Source organism: Haplochromis burtoni, unplaced genomic scaffold (assembly GCF_018398535.1).
Source record: "Haplochromis burtoni strain Fernald_Lab_line unplaced genomic scaffold, NCSU_Asbu1 Contig_2, whole genome shotgun sequence".
NCBI lineage: Eukaryota > Metazoa > Chordata > Actinopteri > Cichliformes > Cichlidae > Haplochromis > Haplochromis burtoni.
In genome coordinates this window covers 4,528,774-4,549,588 of record NW_024582363.1, presented here as the reverse complement: position 1 = coordinate 4,549,588, position 20,815 = coordinate 4,528,774, and positions in this window count along the sequence as shown.

Sequence of the window (20,815 nt, the reverse complement as noted above, 5' to 3'; positions counted from 1 at the left end):
GAAGGACATGCAGAATAGCAAGCCATTACATTTTTCCACTGTGCCATGACTGTAAAAAAGCTCAAGGCCACACCAAGTGAAGCAAACCCAAGATGAAAGTTATATTAATCATTACTCGGTTTAGTATACTATGTGCACTGAATTTATGTTCATGAGTCACAGGCCAGTGTTATGTGCTGGAGAAATAGGCAATATTATGGAAGGAAGCACTATTGACATTTTTCATTTCTGCATAAATGCTTGTGGTTGCACACTGTGCCCAAGGCTGTTAGCTTTTTTTAATCAGTGCTCTTTAAGCTCAATGCCACAATGCTAGGATGTTGGAGGTATTGCGATCAGAAAAAATAGAGCTAGAGAGACTGCAAAGTCTTTCAGTTAAATCCAAATCTAGGATCTGTGATTTTTACACACATAAAAAAATCACAGAGGACAAACTCATGCCACTGGAGGCAGCTGCTCACACAACTGTGCCAAACGAGAGGGCGAAAAAATGAGAAGGGCAAGTTAAAAAAAATTATTTGGTTTGTAAGCACCTTACTCAGTAATAGACCATTTATATGATATGTATAATACCCTGCCACAAATATTCACAAGTAGTGGTGTTATTTTCAGCCAGCCTCTCTTTAAAGATGTGTTCTTCACAGGGTATCTTTTGTGAATATATGATCAGAGGCACGACAGCCCTGGTCTTTAATCTTACACTGGCCTTGAAGAATGTCACTGATTCCAACCAGCCTGCACCCTCCTCCTCCTCCTCCTCCTACACCCCCACAACTGCAGGCTACAGAGACCATCCTATTCACAGTGTGGTGCAAGAACATGTTTCTGGTTGTTTAGAGGGCTATGGCTTTCTTTATTTTGTGTTTTCAAAAAAAAGAGAAAAAAAACATTGTTAAGAACTTGTCACTACCATCTGATCCCAGAGGCCTTTGGAGTGCTGGTTTGTAAACAGCTGATTGTATAAAAATAGCCAAGACTTTCTCAATGAGCAACCCACTTTGACTTCATATCAGAAATATAACACGTTTTTGGTTTAATCTATATTTGAAGACTTAATATAGACCCCCAACACTGGTACATTTGGCATACACAAAAAAACCAAAACAATAATTTTTCTCCAAGTATAATAAAGCTAGAAGTCTCCGGGTCTGACATCTATCTGTTCGTGTGTCCCAAATTGCTCCGCTTGATAATGCCCACAGAAACAAGTGTGAAGAGAAAAAGCTGCAACCATGAATTGTAAAAGTTTGGGAACTAAAACTGAAGTTGGGAAAACGCTCAGAAATAATGCCAACATAGTTTTTGAATCAATCAACTGTATTTCAAGGCATTAAACGTGGTGGTGGATGAATTTATACATTTAGGATGTCACAGTGCCTCATTATGTGATACCAGACGTAAACAAGGATGTTTAAATCAGGAATCTTAAAGAAGTGCTTTTGTTGTTTGTTTGTTTGTTTTTTTACTGTGCTTGAATCTTTGGTTCAACATATCTAAACGAGGTAGTGCATATTATCATATCAAAGCACAAGTCCTCTCAGGTTTTTTAGCCAATATATCACTGTGTTGGTTATATCAAACTATCACATCTCTTACAGATGAGGCAAATATTACTATTACACTTCCACTTAAATACAAAAAACCAAAAACTATTTTCTCTCAAATATGTTTAAACTAGTAAAGGTGACTCATAAACTATTCTCCAAACCTCTTTTAAAGGAGAAAAATTGAACACTGGAGTCCAATTTTGGGGAAGATGGCTTCCTAACTCATTTGATGTTTGCTGGTGATAGTTCAATATTCACAGACACGGACACCTCTTTTGGAATCACTATGAACTCATGCATACTCATACAGGCTAAAGTCCAATTCACTTCTGTTCTATTCAGTTTTATTTATGCAGTGTCAAATCACAACAACCATCATCTCAAGGCTCAGGTTCACAAATTTAAGTACTTGGGATCACGGGCCGATACCATTCAAGCTCCCGTGGTGCAAAAGACCAAACTAACAGAAGTTGCAAAAGTCAGCGTTAAAGACAACGTGAGAAACCACATTAAGGAAGATATCAAGGAAGCTTGCACCATAGCTACCAATTGCAGGTATTAGAAGCAGATCATAAATGAGGTCCTGAGTCCATCGGCTCTAAAGGACAAAAGAAGAAGAATTGTTGAGAAACATGTTATTTTATAGAGAAATAATGTGGTTTTAAACCCAAATGTTTGGTAGCAAACCCCCATTCTATCGGTTTTCAAACCTTTTGTGGCAAATGCACACCAAGGATGCAAGTAAATATTTCAAGGTACATAAATGCACACAAAATTGCATGGATGTCATCTGACACTCATGAGTTGGTGGTGCTTGTTTAAAGGATGCAAAAGTGGGCTGTCAAACATGCCGTTGTCTCACAATACAAACATTATCACACCTGCAAATTTTAATTCCTGTAACAGCTCCATTTGGATATGGACTTGCTTCCATCACCTTATATTTTTAAAAACATTTTTGTTGTTTTTTAATGGGGAAATGAGTATATTTGAAGAGCTGACACATTAAATTAACAGTTCATTTACAACATTTTCTGCAGTTGTTTTTTTTTTAAAATACTAAGATATGGTTGTCTCAAATTCCATGGCACCCTTCCGCTCAGCGAAGAGCACACTATTTAGAAACAAAGTGGAACTAAATTGGAATTCCACAACAAACAGCTTCAGAAAAGTCCAACATTTTCTTCTCATCCATTTTTGTTTTCTTTTCGCTGCAGGTTTTGGGTCCTGCAAGAGCAACTATACTTTGAGTTTGGGCTCTCCTTCCGTCTTCTTTCATTAAATCTACTTTATGTGACAAATGATGCAAAACCTGGTAAAGTATTATGTCATGATCTTGGAGGTCAGACTTCATCCATTTTGCAAATTTTCTTTCATAGGAATTAAGAGGAGCCAGGTGCTGTTACTCAAATGCACGTAATTAACTGATCATCAGTAAGTGTGACCACCTCTATATCAGACGTTTTGGCAGTTTGTAGGTCTGGAGCAGTCAGGGGGGTTTTAACACAATGCCAAGGAGGACGGACATCAGTAATGATCTTTAAAAAGCAACTGTTGCTCCCCACCAATCTGGGAAGTGTTGTAAGGCCATTTCCAAACAATTTAGAGTTCATTATTTTACTGTGCGAAAGATTATTCACGAGTGGAAACCATTCGGCACAGCCAATCTTCCCAGGAGTGGACTTCCCAGTGAATTTAACCCAAGGTTGCAATGGTCAAAGAAACTACAAAAACCTAGCATGCTAGTATGTTAAATATCACTGTTAATGATAGTATAATTAGAAAAAGACTGAACAAGTATGGCCTGTTTAGAATGGTTGCCAGGAGAAAAAAAATAAAATGATTGCATCTGAACAAAACTTAAGACCTTTAAAACAACAGCCTTTGGACAGACGAGACCAGAGTGGAAATATTTGGTGAAATCCAAACATACCATACCAACACAAAGCCTTCATACCAACTCTCAAGCACAGTGGTGGAGAGGGTAATGATTTGAGCTTATTTTGCTGCAATGACTGCAAGGACCTGGGCACCTTGCAGTCATTGAGTCGACCATGAACTCTTCTGTACACCAGAGCACTGTAGAGTCAAATGTCAGGCCATCTGTCCAACGGCTAAAGATTGGTCAACTTTGGGTCATGCAACAGGACAGAGATTCCAAGCACAGTAGCAAATCGACAACAGAATGACTAAATGCTGTATTTGACCTCAACAGAGCTGTGCCTAAATAAATCCCTGCAAACCTCAATTGAATTCACCCACAACAGTGTAAGAAATTGATAAATTTATACAGAAAGCATTAACTTCAAGTTAACGCTGTTAAAGGTCATTCTACAAGCCATTGAATCATTGTGTGCACTGTTTGCAGTTCTGTGAAATGTCTATTTGGGAACTATTTTTCTCCTATTCCTGCTGCTCTATGCTCTTCTTTTCTTGTCAATGGAAACTGTGCATAATACCACCAAACAGTATCCATGGTACTAAACTTTAGATTGCACATATCATTTAGCACTTCCAAATGCTGTCGATAATATTGTCCAGATCTTATTAGAAGCTGTTTATGGTAAGAATTCAGCTATTTCTGTGGATTTGACAGCAAATCAGAGTCGTGTTGGTATTCCCCAGGGTACTTTCAGTTTGAAAATATGAGCTTTAAGAGTTCCTAACATGCATCGCATCTAAATATCCTAAAAAATGTGTAGAAAGAAATTTCAAGGTCCAAGATTTCTATACATAATTTACATGATTATAAATATACTTTGTACATAAACTATATTCGATATTTTGTGACACTTAATAATTGTAATTCTACAGTTTTTTATGTAGTGCGTTGCATTCTGTTGAAACTTGACAGTAAACAGTAACATATTTAAAAAATATTTTTTCTTATTTCTTCCTCTGCCTTCATAAATATAAATGATTGATGAAATATATATAAATTTCCTTAAACTGTGGAAAACATAACCCGAGGAAAGCATCTCACAACATATGCACTCAATGTTTCCAAAATAAATCACTAAAAGTCAACGGTGAACAAATACAGGGACTGAAATATCTTACCATTAAGTTTTTTGTCAAATGTCATAGCAATGAAAAGTCTGTAGGACACTGCAAATAGATTATGAATGACTGGGAAACCCTATAAAGTCTTGAAGGCAAATAAGATTTAGCTGAAGATAAAGGTCAAGGTGCTGGGGGAAAGATATAGGGAGGCATGTGAACAAGGATGACTTGATTATCCTGGAAAGGAGCACAAAGAGACATGTCCTTTTGCAACAGGGTTAGAAAGTAAATACCAGCTTCTAATAACAGAAGCAAAAGTACCAGCTATAATTCTGGAAATTTATATAAGCAAAAAGAGAACGTTTATATAATACATAATCTTTTGAAATAATGTCTAATGTACTTCTTGATTCTTCTGGGGATTAAGAAGAGAACCAAAGGCTCTTAAGAAATATTTTAGAGTGTTTCCCTAAGAACTTTATTTTGAGTATATTCTATTTCAGTGTTTGACCATCAATTCATTTTCAAATTTTAAATACATTTTGAATCATCAGTCTATATTTTAATTCTGATGGGATCTGATGGGAAGGAAGTGGCCGGGGGACAGGACAAGTCATTAATGTAACTCACTGTAGTAGAATACAATAGCTTAGCGGCAGCTGAAAGGCTTCTGTATGGTTGTGTGCGAGTATGGCTCTGTGGACGCATGCATGGTCTGTTCACGTAGCATAACTCCTTTCAAAGAAAATGGTGAAAAATAGGAAATTGTACTCTAAATGTCATTCATTCAGCTCTGATGTCAGGGTGACCTTCAGCAGAATCAGCTCTTCCTATTGTGACTGTGGACAAGTGAGCTCTCTGAAATATCAAATTTGATAAGAAAAAGTGTGTAAAAGCAAACGCGTGTCACTATATAGGCTTTGTGAGTTGTCTAAACAGATTTTAATACCACTGGTGATTATTCTGTACATGTTATTGCTTTGTGTTGTTCATGAAGGTAAACATTAACCGCATACTATATTGATTCTGTTTCATTTTTATGGGTTGGATATTTTAGCTTAAACAGAAAGAGTTTGTAATCAAAGTACCAAAAAGTAAACTGCAAGGATGGTAGCGGGGCCTGCAGAAGCTCAGATAACAAGGCCAGTTTACTTTAACTGCCTTTCTAACTGCCTTTCCTTTCTTAACAAACCAAGGTCATGCTGACGATGCTGTTAGCCACTGAGAAAAAAAAAAGACAAGACAAAAAAAAATTCATTGATTTGTAATTGTACTCATCCAGGAACCCAAAAGGATCTAGAGTATGATGACTCATCAGAGGTGTGAATGCCTGCCCATGAGTAATGTCATGGTATTTTGGGGTTTTTAATGTGTTTCTCACTCCAGACTGGATTGATTGTACAGCATACATCTACAATGACTTCAATGAAACAAGAATTGGGTGCAAGTTTGAATTTATTTTGAATTTTCTCTAATCGACACAGAATCAAAAGTTTAGATTTAGGCTCAAATAAACACATATACTCACTAAATCTTTTATTAACTGGTGCCAAAGGCTCTGCAACATCTTTTAGCTTGACGAGGCCAAAATAATTTACCTACAACTGGTAGTTCCCCTTAGTTAGTATAAGACAAATTGGTCTGAAGACCACCCGCAGGGAAAGTGGGGAACCTTTTTAAAAATACATACTATATGCTTGTATATTTCAGCCCATATCAATCATTTTGATCCTGTGTGAATTAGAGAAAATTCAAAATAAATTCAAACTTGTGCACCCAATTCTTGTTTTTTAAAGTCACTAAAGATGTATGCTGGATACTCATTCCACATTTTAACAAAATTACTTTAAAAAAAAATCACGATTTGGATCAAAAATATAAAAGTTCCGATTAATAGTATCAAATGTATTAAAATTGAAAACAATGAGTGGCTACATGTAAAAGGTTGGGAGTGAGACCATGAGCCGCTGCATAAAGGGACACCAAAGGACATCTTGTTTGTATCTCTGAATCCAGCAGCTTTAATAGCAGTATTTGATGGGCTGGTTAAGACAATTTAAATCATACTACATTTTCCATTAGCATATGCTTTTACATACAAGATAGTTATTTACAGAGCTGAAGGAAGCTGACCACAAATATCTGTGAAAAAAACCAAACAGATATCACAGCCAATATATTCATCCAACAGCCCAACCGCTATTGAGTCTTTAACTACAGACCCCCACTCACAGGCTCTCATGTTCATTATCATCTGACATGTCTGTGGGGTATACATGACTTCTAACAGAATGGGCCTCGTTCTAACGTTGCAACTGACTTCCAAGCACCACAAAAGGGGTGAAAAGGAATGGGGATACTTGAGAAATCCTACATATTTAATGTATGCCATATATCAAAAGGATAATAAAGCAAATACAACTGAATGTTTGTATTTGTCTGTTTGGCTTGTGTTTTTGGCTTGTCACACTTATGTGTGTTCAACATTTAACATCACTGGAAACAAATCCATTAGGACAAGAAAGGCTTATTATCTCAATAATTTTCCCCGACAGTTTGCTGGAGCCTTTGTGTTCACCATGACAACAGGCCTAATACCCTGAACATTACTAAACCATCTGTAGAAGGGCTGCTTCATGCACATCAAATAACAGTAATAGTCTGCTAATGGCATTATTGCCCGCTGTGTCATCATGCCACAGTCCTGCATGCCTCAAGGGAAAAGAGAAAAATCTGTTCCATTGTTCCAAAGCTGAAAGTCTCATGCTAAAAATATTAAGATTATTCTCTTATTTGTTTTGCTCGCTGTGTTTCTACATTTGTTTGTTTGAATTTTATCATTGCGAGGACAGACAAATAAAAAAGAAAAAAAAAGAAAAAGGTTATTTTGAATGGATGCCATTTAGTCAGCATGTTTGTTTGTCTTCAGATCGTTAATAACAAGCTATCCCCTCTCCGTGATTGGGTCATGAGGAATGCAACCTCATCTGTGGGAAAAATAATTAGGACAAACGTCCAGAGCATAATAACCCCTTCTCTCTTCCTCAGAAACAAAACTACACAAAGATGGTCATGATAGACCAAAGTGCTGGTTAAATAATCCTATTGCAGTGCTAAATAAAACTTACTTGCTTGTAAAAAGACGCTGCAATCAAATAAGACAAGTGAAAAGAATGGCAGGTTTCAGACTGCGGCTGATTACAAGTTTCACATAATAAAAAGCTGCAAGCAAACAAACATGGTATTAGTGTCTAAATGTAAATACTAGCAGCAAAGATTCTCATAAAATACAAATCTAGGGTCAATGAGAGGGAGCGCATTTATATTTCATTATGTGGAAAAGAAAAAGAATACTTTGAATTTACAATGAGCTTCTAGGTAGCTACCTCCATTATTGCACTGCAGATATTCTTCCTAGAGTATAATCAGATATGTGGCTGCTGTTGTTTTTCAAACATCGTCATTATGTCACATAATTACTGCCTGCATTGTGTCTCCTACAGGCAGATTTAAGTTATTGTTCATATGTAAATAAATTAGATTGCTGAACAATTTGCATTGCGTGTAAACACAGGTAAAGGTTTCTGTTGAAACAAATAATACACACACACACACACATCAACCCCACACACACACACACACACACACACACACACACCACACACACACACACACACACACACACACTGGCAAGTTATGTGCTGCTTTCAACTTGCGTTTCGATGTTACGATGAGATGTACATCTCTGCCTTTTTTGCATACAAGCCAAATGCATCCTAATGGTCATTTGGAAGCAACGTTAGTCTTTTAATTAGCTGGAAAGCCTTTAGCAAAACTACTCTCATCCTTTACCATCGTTTGCATCTCAACATGAGAGTGGGGAAGCTCGGGAGGTTGTAGTTAATAGTGTAATTGCCAAGGTCCTCAAAGATATCCTCTGTAAGTCGTGCACTGATAGGCTACGTGCTCGAAATGTGCGCGTATGAGTCTGTGTATTTAAGTGGTCTGTTTGCAAGTGCGTCTGTTATTGTATGTTGTAGATAACATGATCATTGCTCCCAATATAGAACTACAATGTAACACAAACAAGAAACTGCCAGGTTTGGGGTAGTGACTGATGATGTGTAATTATTTTAATGATCAGTTTAATGATTTAATCAGGCGTTTGTAGAGTTGGCAAGCAGTCGTGTGTGAGAAAATGTTTGTTACTGAGTTCTCTTCATTTCTGGATGTCCATTAATTGTTCACCCCAGTGACTGCTAAACTTTTGTATATATGAATCCATATATCTGTGTGTGCAGAAAGCTCTAATATGTGTGTGTGTGTGTGTGTGTGTGGGTGTTTGTATGTAGCATCTGTTCATTGTTTGCTGTGTGATGCAGTGTGTGTTGGCACTCAGGTGCAGCTGCTCTTGTCTCCTGTTGCTGTGATCTCTGAGCTGAGAGGCATTATTAGCAGCCTGCAGCTCTTGTAGCCTTTTCCACCCTAATTACACACCCATCATTAAAATGCTAATTCATGCTGTTAAAGGGGCAATTAAAAGGGTAATTAAAAAGGCTTTGTTCCACCAGTCTACCTGCATGAACAGCCTGACCATTGCTGGTTCTCTTTTGATCTTTACCATTTCCATAATGCTTGAGGCCTAATCCTCTTATCCAGGTTCAACTGGGTGTCATTGGCTACTAGTGGAGGCAACTTTAAAGGCTAAATAGTTACAATGGACTCACTCAAAAAAATAGAAAGAAATTAATAGAGTTACTATAATTAAAATGGGCTGTATGAGGATCTTATACTAAATCTGTGTTGGAAAGTAAATACACTGATTTTACACATTTTATTAACGCCATCAATTAAGCTTAGGGAGATCAAACTGGTCAGGTGCTGAATTCCATACTGCAGAAGTGGGATGTTGGAGCTGGGAGTGATGTCACTTGTGAGTTGAGTTTTTGTCATAAAGTGGAAAAAACAAAGAAAAACAGCATTTGTTTTGCTCCTTAGGAGGTAGAGCCATTCACGCATCACTACCAATGCAGCTCAGTGCTTGTTTTCTTGCACTTCATAACACTGCTGCAACACATTCATATACAGAGTCTGGCCAGTGGAGCAAATCACAAATACATAAAAGTAGCAGTGCAGTTTTACTAATCTTTGTGCATGCTGGCGCCCTCTTGGACTGTTAAATCAGGGTTTGTGAAGCTGCTACAAGTTGAAAATTCTCTGAACTCTTGACTTCAAATGGAACATGCAGAGATACTGTAGAGTGCATCAAGCTACAGGCTACAGCATCTTTTGATTTTGTTCTAAGCATCCAATGTTTATCCTTTCTTTCCAATTACATTTTGCTTTCACTTTCATTTTATTATTATTTTTATTCTCATGCAGTATGAATAAACATTTTACTAAACAGAGCAACAGTAACAAATATACATGAAAAACTGCATGTGTAAGATTTCTTCTGCAGCATGGTAATGACCAAAAACATACTGTGAGTCATTTTGTACTAGACAGTTTAACCACAAGAAGAACATGGAGTTCTCCGATAATGTGGTCATGATCTATTATCTGTTATCAACATTATCAAATCAGACTAAGTTTAGATAAAGAGGCACAAGTATCTGAAACAGCCTCAATCAACAGAACAGTTCTCCTTTACTATATTTATGAGAACCAGCCCACAGTCTGGAGAACCATATTTAACACAACATTATTTATGGGAGGTTGTAGTCATTTCTATAGAAAGGAAATCTCTTAATATCAGTGAATTTCTAACTGTAGCCCCTCCAATAATCAAAGAACTCACAAATTTGCGTCCACCAAAACTGTTTTACCATGTCAGCTTTTTGACTTCTATTTCTTTTCTGTAAAGCAGATGTTAGATGTTTACAACAATCTACCTGCCAGCTACTTTAAAAAACCGCACGCGTGAGACTTTTGTCCCTTGTTTACCGCTTTATACTGAATCGATCCTGATTAAAAACAATTCACGCCATCATTTTTAAAAGCATCCCCAATTTACATTTATGGGCAAAAACATTTGCACACCAGTGTGTGTGCAGTATTCAAGTGCATTTGCTAACTAGTAGATTTTTAGTTCCTAGTTTGAAAAAGCAACAAATCATTTCTGGAAAATGGACTTAACAATAAAGCTCTAATGACTCATCCAGGAAATCAGCCCTACCATCTGTACCATCCTGAGCCAAAAATATCTTATTCAGACTGAAACACATATTTTGAACAGGCTGTCTCTTTGTTAGGACAGAGTCAATCTCACTGTGGCACACAATGATGTAAATAATTACTGATGTTTTGCACATAATAAAATCAGATAATGTTAGCTTTTGTACCTGTTTATATGTGGTGTTCCTAAATTTTTTCATGCAGGACACAATGGGACCTGACGAATAAGTATTGCAGTGTTTATCTTTTATAAAGCAGCTCACTGCAGATATAGCTAGTGTTAATGAAAGTAAGCGCAGATGGAACCCTCTAAAAATGAGAAATGATGGATTCGCTCCAGCTTGCCGATGCTGCAGGCCCTGTTTGGTTTCAGGGCCGGTGAAGTGTCAGTGGTTTAATTTTATAGTGCGTAGTTTTCCCTGATTTCCCCCTGGAACGGAGCACTGCTGGAGAATGCGGAACATCTGCCTCCACTCAGAAAGAGATACATATAAAAACCATCATTCCTATCAGAGCTAGTTGCAAGGAAGAGAGAGCCAAGCGCACATTAGAATAGCTGCTTTTTTCCCCTCCTGTCTCGTGTTGGCTCCTGGGGACTGGCAGTCAGAAACCTATTAAATTATCCTGTGTTGTTACAGCATTTGTAGCATTTTAAATTTGAGCCCAAAGGCGATGCTGGCTTAAGGTACTCTATTGAACACTATGAACAAAATCTGCAAACTCTATATGCTAAGGCTATTATCTAATTTGAGATAACATAGATAAGCAGTACTATTATCAGACATCAGTGTTACACAGCATATCAAGTGGTGTCAATAATTGCTAAAGTCATCCAAACTCTTTGGAATACAGTTTGGTTCATTTATTTTAGATAGCAGGTTATCCTCTTACATCCATTAAAGTAGTTCTAATCATCAGGAATAAACTCTAATAAATATGTCCAAGCTGAATTGTTCCGTGCCTTATGTTTGTTCCAAATGAAATTCACAAATACAAAACAGTAGCACTATTAAAAGACAACATCGCACAGGCGGCTTTTATAATCACGCAGAGTCTGACGAAATGCAATTTTTTAAAAACACAATTCAAAATAAAATAACCATTTCCTTTTTTGTATTGCATAAACAACGTTAATCATGTCTTTTTTGTGGTTCAGCTTTATTGCATCATGACTGTACTTCTTGATAGCTCTGTCTGCTTCTCTATTCACTATTTATCAAGTGCGTGGTTTTCATTGAGGGTATGTAGTTCTACTCCCGAGTAGAATTGAAGTCATTTAGTCTGTCATGACTACTTTCATTTTTGGCAAATCAGACAGTGGAGCCTGCAAGTCATTAGATGAGAATGAAGCAATAGACTGTGAAATGTAATGTATACAGAGGGGGGGAAAGCAAACAATGACCTTCACCAGGAAAATTGAATGAAAATGAAGGTTAGAATAGCTGTGAGGAACATCTTCTCTGGAGTAGTAAACACTTATCTATGTACAGGGAATGAGCACCAAAATATCAAGTATGTGCTTTGATTTTTTTTTAAACTTGTGTATAAGGCTTACTATTTGTGAGAAAATAAACTTGTATCAGTTTGTTTTTATTCACCCAATGAATAATGTTTGCAGATAGAAATGTTTTTTCTTTCTTTTTTTTTCTGTGCTTGACACACACAACAGCAGCAGAGGTTTATAAAAGAGTCTGCTTTTGCCATTCTCCAATTTTCAGAGTTGGAGGTGTTCCTTCTGCAATGCTTTGCACTTTAACTTTTGTACTTTTACAGTACAAGGAAACACCACAGAGCGCCTTTAAATATTAGCCAAGCAAATAAAACTAAGGGCATATGCAGCAGCAGTTATCAAATGAATGACAGATTAGAGGAAATGCCCAAGTTCTTATTGCCTCACTTGTACTCAAATTATTATAGTGCATTCTAGCAATAGTAATCATATGCATGTGCATATAACTGGGTGGTGTGAGTCTACATAGCTAACGTGTCAACTGATGAAACTATGAAGATTTGTCCGTGTTTTCACAGTTATGTTTTTATTGTCAGTACAGAGTTATTTTACAGAGTTATTTAGATTTTTGCTTCTGTAGGTCAACAGGGTTGAAATAACCTATTATGAAAGCAGAAAACATTTCTTGAACCAAGGTGTTTATTTTTTTCAAGAACACAGCTGCTTCTGGGAAATGCTTACATAAATACAACTGTCTCATTCGGCCTTATCTTCTGGTTGCCTGTCAGTTTATGTTTGAGTATACTTTATATATATATATATATATAAAACCTCGTGCCTTGCTGGTACTTAGTGGAATTGTGGGATATTTGAGACAAGGTTGCCGTACTTGATGGCATGCCTTAGCAGCACCTTCTTTTTTCTGGCTTGTCGTTCTAGACAAATGCAATTTGGACCTAACTGGTCCACACTTGGTAAAAACATAGGCTCTACTGGAGGTCCAGAGATGCATTTACAAATGTCAGATTGGTCATGGTGCATACTGGGAGAGGAAAAGACAAAACAAATAGACAGCTGGTTCCAATTATGGTTTTACTAGGCGCTGATGGGCCAGTAATTACAGGATTAGAGACGTGTAACTGCACACAGCTTTGGGTGCTGCTCTCCAAGTTTGGAGAGGCAGAGAGACTAGTGCAGGCTAAAGCCAGATCAGCTCAAACAGTAATGTTTGCACATTACACCAGCAAAAGCTCTGCGCGTCACAGATTGTATCCATTGGCCAGAGATCTGCTGAGGCTGCGGCTGTGTCATTTGTAGGGTTTCTCTTTGGGTTCACTCCACACTGAAAAAAAACCCCGATCTCAAGTATTTCCCTTCATAGCCAAGAAGCTGTGGTAATATAAAGAACCACAGTAAGACAGACAACAAAGTAAGAATTAACCTATGGAGTTGTTTCTATAAAAGTGGAATAGAGGAATATACACAGCATAAACAATATCAATATCACACGTACAGTACATCTACATTCTGAATCTAGTATATGTTAGTGTACAAATTCTTGAGCCAACCCTCATTTCTTTATATTTTGGTAGGAAAATGGAAAACAGGTGCAGCGTTTTTTGGAACATGTGTGGACAGACATGGAAATGCAGTATATAGCGCATTGGATCACTTTTATTCTTTAACACAGCCTGAACTCTTTTAGGCCAATTTTCTTGTAATTTCTTTAAGTAGTGTTCAGAAATAGCTCACCAGGCTTCTTGAAGGACATTCTAAAGCTCTTCTTTTTTATCTCCCTTGGTGGGTCAAAATCTGTTAGCAGTTTTCTGTGTTCATATTATAATTTATAGTTCATTATTTCATAGAGCCTTCACCAGATTTTAGAAATGACTGTAGCACTTACTGTTGTACCTCTCTACTGACCTCCTTTGTACGTATTGATGAAGATCTGAACCAAAAATCTCAAAATTGGATTCATCACTACATTAGACATGTTGCCACTAATTTTTTGTCCAGTTTTTGTGTAATTTGGCACCTATAATACATCAGCCTTTTCTAACTGTTTCTCTGGCTTCTTGACAGCAACCTTACACTGAGACCCTTCTGTGAGTATTGGGTCCGATGCACCTTTCATGTCCTGTGTCAGGTCTTTGATGGATTTTTTCTATTTCGTAAAACAATGGCTTTCAGATACTATTCTATCCTACCCTTCTGCCACTTCCTTTGTTTTACACTTTTTATTGGGCATATTACACACCAGATGTGCTAGATTTCGTAGCTTTAGTAGGTGCACAGCTAAACCTCCTGCCCGGCTGATACTTAGACAAAGTGGGATATTTGAGACAAGGTTGCCGTACTTGATGGCATGCCTTAGCAGCACCTTCTTTTTTCCGGGGTCGTCGTTCTAGACAAATGCAATTTGGATGTAACTAGTCCACACTAGGTAAAAACATAGGCTCTACTGGAGGTCCAGAGATGGATTTGCAAATGTCACAATGGTCATGGTGCATATTGGGAGAGGAAAAGATAAAACAGACAGCTGGTTCCATATTATACGCCATATATTCTAGATTTCAGGGTAATAGCAGGTGCAAAAATACTTTTTTATGTTTCTCAAATGGTGTTATGTGTCAGGTACAGGGACTGGACTTTTATTACTATTTTTGAGACCATTTTGAAAAGTATATAGAACATTTGGCTCATTGAAAGCAAACTATTAAGAAATAAGGTGCCTCAAGACTTTTGCACCATATTGTAAATAGCCTATAAACAGCTTATATTGTTTGTCTTAACAGATAATCAAAACTATTAACCTTCAAGTTTCACATTGCATCCTGTGGAGAGGCTGCAAGGAACTTATCTTAATATAAAAATAACTGTCTTTGTGTTACCAAAACTATTAACTATAAGGCAAATATGTCATGAACTGTGTTGTTGCCCTCTAATTATTACATTTTGTAAGTAAAACTCCTTGTAAGGGGTGGGGAACGATCAAGGTCTGGTTTAAATGAATGGAAATAATCCACAGTGAGCTCCAGCTTGTTTATTTTCACAGTTTTTGCATGTTCTCAACAAAATGCTTCTGCTGAATAAACCAAACCACAAACAGAACTCTGGATGCCAGGGTTTGCTGGAAGAGTTATGTAATTTATGTAACTGCTGTCCATCCCCACCACCTAATGTCATCTCTAATGCAATTTATAAACATGGCACTTTATTTTCTCCAAGTGTGTCCAGCACTCTGAGTGGGAAAACAGTTTACCTTTAATTTGACTGACCAACAATGTTGATCAGTATAGTGTATGACAAGCTGGTTATATAAGCCTTGTTATGTAACCAACCCGTTACACATCATTAGATGCACTTAACTGTATTTGAAATATTTGGGTTTACAGTATCAGTGGTCATCCCAGCCAATCAAAAACAAGCAACTTTTGGCCATAACACAGTCTTATTCAAGGAATTATTAATAGTTTTCAGGAATACAACTGCTGTTGTGAAAATACGCATCCTGTCAAAGTATAAGTGGCAGATTAGGTCACAGTTTGATGATCTGAAGCTGAAAAAAACATAATGTCTGAATGACATTCCTGCTGTATAATAAATCTAATATTATAATAAACATTTTTCTTGGGTGATTTTGACAGAAACATAACAGTTCTTTATGAAGGAAGCAGATTCCCATAACTTTCAGGAGCTATATATGTTTATTCATTTATTCAATTCCTCTGTTTATTTTATTCAAAGTAATTAAGGCAAAGAAATTACTATTTTTTCAAATTCCACACATTTTTTTATTTACTTTTTTTCCAATGTCTTTAATTATCAAAGGACCGCATAAGAGTTTAGTATTTTGAATAGCACCATCAGCAATGGCATCTTCTTCCTCAGATATAATAACTGCTGTGTGAAACATAACACTTATACTAGGCAAAATGTTATCTTTTAAGAAACATAAGATGCTTCCTTTAACATTTTAAGGTTGGAATAATACTCCTCAAGTCTTCCTGCTTTTTTTTTTTTTTAACTCTCTTTGTCATGGAAAGTACATGTTAGGATTATTTAGATGTTCTGATTTATAGATCACCATGTAAACAAAATGACAATATGGCAATAGGGATGCCATTGTAAAACAGACAGTAGGAGCGACAGCTGAACCTGAGGGGTTTCCTTGAGGTCATAATGGATAAGAAGCAAGGCTGTGGATGGGCCAGCCCCCTAGGTGTCTTAATAAATTTAAAGAGAAAGGACTGAAATGTCTGCAGGACTTGTCTGACGGAGCTGAAGAGACTCTGGTCTATGGCAGCGGTGATATCTCTGGAGCTGTCAGACTCTGACCAGTGTCATGTGGTAAAGGTAAAACTAGGAAATGTAGAATATAGGCAGGGCAGTATGCCAACAATGAGTTCTTACTGATGATGGTGAGTTGGTGCAATGACAATACCCATGACGTATTTATGACAATGGACACATTTGAAAATAGACTGAGGAAATCCTATCTAACAAACCATTATGATAACACATTATTTAAGGACAAACCACTTCATTCACTTAAGCATCTGAATGATGAAAATTTTATGGTTTTCTATGCCTCATGTGATGTTCCTAATTATCTTTGAGTTTTGAATTTTTAATGGCATTAAAAAAGCAATCAGTACATCACTGTGTCTACACATATAATTCACCCTGTACAAATGTGCGTGCATATTTGTGTATTGATGTTTGCAAAGTTATATTTCTATCTACACTTGTGTTTGGTTATAATTTTAGCATGTGTGCTTGTGTGTACTCTGTTTGTAACCACTGCTTTTCAATCTGATGAACTGCAGACCTGAGCTGTTTTGCATCAAAGCTTCCACTCTGTATACAAACGACCACAAGTCCACCAGTCAAATGCCATGTGTTTACAACTGTGCATACATTTCAATGTGTATGACTGCACTTCTTCCAAATGCTGGAATGCATAGCTGTATAGCATCTTGCATTCCAGCAGCCAGTAAACAGACAAGACAATAACAGTCAGGACGCAAACAGATCACCAGCCTTCTCAAGGCCCCCAGGGTCATCTGTGCGGCCAACACAAACGTACTCCACATTATCCTCTTGGATCGTGTCATGAACAGACCTGCCTTTTGCCCCAATTCGTTTCCCATCCAAAGTGAACTTCTACAGAGCATATGTTAGATGGCTTATGGTTGTACAGACCCGTGTGTGTGCGGTATGGATTTACACAAACAGCTATGCCCAAACCACTTTTAACAAACTCGCACAAACTCCCCTCTTGTATGCAAACCTACAGAAAAACCGTATACATTTTTTGAGCATGAGCTGCACACGCATTCATATTAACCAGACTTACATTCTCCCATCGAAATCTCCAGTCAAAAAGATCTGTTTCCACAGCAGCACGCATTGGCCCAGCCCCCATACTCTGCAACAGCAACAATACCATAGCAACCAGCTGGATTACATCCAGCATAACATGTATTAGATTTGATGGAGTCAAAGTGCTGGCCACAATCTAATTAAAGCTAATGTGTTTATATTTGTGTTGTGTGCTGCTGATTGCAGTCTCGGCGGACAGAAGTAGGGCTAACGCTCACATGATGAGGCCAGTGTTTTGGCTGCTCAGGCGATCCCAGTAATTGAGGCAGCAGAGTTAGCTTGCTTTGATTGGTTGGCTTTTAGTTCTTGTGAAACAGATGCTATGTCCACCAGCGTTTTGATCCACAATTTGATGTGCATATGTTGGAGCTGACATAGAGTCAGTTACCGAGCAGTGGTGTGTCTACCAGGCGTGAATATGGCATGACAGCCAGACTGGAGCCTCAGAGCAATTTCTCTATATTTTGTCCACTTGTGATATAGTTGTGTTCTGGTTGCAAGGTCTAGTGTGGTAATAAGAACACTGGAGAGCATGTAAAGTATCCATACTGTAATATTTAAAAGGACAAAAAGATTTACAACATAATATCAAAATTAATAATTCCAATACTTTTTCAGGAATAAATAGACTTTTTTTACTTTCATATTAGTATTTTAAAAGGTTGATTTTTCCAGTTTCAGGTCATCCTGCATGACTAGAACCTCCGGCACACGCTGAGTGCCATCACTGAAAGCTGTTTTTGAAACAAAACACCAGAAATTGTGTCTAGAAGAGAAAAAAATAAAAGAAAAATGATTTTGTCATACAGTCAAATTACAACCTGTTATGTGTTATTTCACTTTTTTATAATCTACTCAGAACGGGATCATTGGGTCAATCTGCCCAAACTGCAAAACAGGAGATCAATACATCTTAGATGCCAGAAGTGCCATATTTTGACCACTACTGCCATTCAAGCAATTCTTTATATGACAACAAAACTTTGCCCTATTAAGAGTTGATGAATTTTCCAACTCAAATCAAATCATAAGGATTGGGAAATTGATATATACAAAATATTCTTTAGTACTTTATAGCCATAAATTAATGTACTACATCACTGATCTATTAATTAGTTTTGTTCTCAGATTAAAGTTTATAATTAAAGTGCTTTGAAGCTTTTAAACAGGTGTGTATTTAAACTCTAAAAGAGAGTTTTTGTGTCAAGATGTTTGGATGCATTTCTAATCCAGCTCATATCTTACGAAAAAAGCACATCACCTGAGAAGCGTATCATCTCTGCAGTGTAAACATGATAACTCAAGCTGTGACAGTGAGATTTTCATATCATGATGAAGCAGAGTCAATCTGCAGCAGAGTGCAGTATTGCACAGTCACACACTACTCTCAGCCTTATAAAATACCTGACTATCGCGAGACAACCATCTTTCTTGCCCATCCGTCTGATTCACTTGTAAAACATAGCTATACTTTATAGGCTTGTTACTGCCACAGGGTTACTCTTTTATTTATTACCCTGTCCACAGTGAATGGATGTGTTTCTGTCTGCGATGTGCACCTCTTGAAGTGAGCCTGATTCCTGTGTTGCTTCTACCAGACTTGGACAGGAATGCTAATGCTATCAGACAATCAGTCCCCTGCCTGTAGGTGAATAAAATGTGTGAGTATTTGTGTGTGTGTGTGTGTTTGTGTATGTTTGTTTGCATCCATCCAAAAGAGATGTGATTAAGACATTAACTCTGGCATGTAAATTGCTCCCTTACGCATGTTTGACTACTATGCGATCACATTAAACAAAAAAAAGGAAAGAAAGTAAAACAAGGAGCACAGGTTTATTTTTGAGCCAGACTTCAAATTCAATCTCTGCATATGCATGCTCAACTGTTTCACCGATTGAGCTGTCTGAATAGTACATCTTAGCTACACCCTTCCAGAGGGCTTATGGGGGGTGGGGCGGTGGGGTTGGGGCACTGCCTGTCACGAATGGTGACTTGATGCATCTTGGACCACTGAGCTTCAGTGCACTGAACTCTGAGATAAATGATAAAAGGGAGCTAATCTTCAATGGCATCCCATCGTAGCTCATTTCCATAGAAGGCTCTTTCATTGTAGCAGGATCAAATCTGAGCTGGCACAGAACAGTTGTTTCCATTTGATATGCCCCTCTGCCCACTGCACCATAATGGCTGCCTTGCAATAAGGATATACTTTTTGATTGCCAGTGAATATCCTGCAGCGATTCAACGCTTTTTCCTTCAGACGGTGTGTGCGTGTGGAGCCCATTCTCCTTCTGCAGCTGAGTTCATCTCGATTTGGACAGAGAGGCAGAGGATGGAGGGGAGAAGAAAAGAGAAGAGATTTTAGTGCACTCTCTGTTCTCTGCGATAATGAATGCTTTGTCAGGGAGAATCCATCAACGGTCACTGTGGGGGGAGGAAATGTCAGGGAAAGTTATGGTTTGTTGGCTTTTAACCCACGTGGCCCAGCCCTGCAAAGTAATTGAAGTACAGAAAATGTCATGTTGTTGCACTTCATCTATTTGTATAGCTGTCTCACAGGATAAATAGAAATATTGCTGTGGCAACACAACGAACAACAAGCGAAGTGTCTGTTTAGATCTGCAAAGTGTGGGTGGAAGGTTGATGTACCATACAATACACCACATCGCACATCCCCAATGTTGCAAAAAGAGAATCTCTATCGATTCTTCTTCTATTTGTGGGGCTTTTTATGCTCTTGTGCCTCTTTCAGAAATAGCTTCTTCTCCTTTTGTCAATTTGATATTGTGGAGATCTGAGTGAAAAATCAGGGCTCGATGATTGCAGCCTTGTCGAAAGCAGTCGGCTATCTGTGTGATATGGACAGGAAAGGGATGAGTAGTTCACAAGGCATGAAAGGCGGAAATCTGTGTATGCTGTGCTCACACTCTCTCCCAGGTGTTCCTCTGTGACAAAGGAAAGACATGATGCTAAAACAGATAATCTTTCTGGAAGGGGGAGATGCAATTATTGGCTCCTCGCTCAATTTCAGAAAACATTTCATGGCAGACATTTTATCTATAACAATGTCGCCTGTAAAATTTAACCCTATCTGACTGCACGCTAATACAAAACATTCGATGGCAACAATATAAGCATGTGTTCATTAGGAATTAAACAAAATGTGCGACATTAAGTAGCGTGCCAGATCATCTACAATCTAAAACAAAGGCAACAAGAGAAAACAAAAGTTTTGAATTATGTATGGATAAAC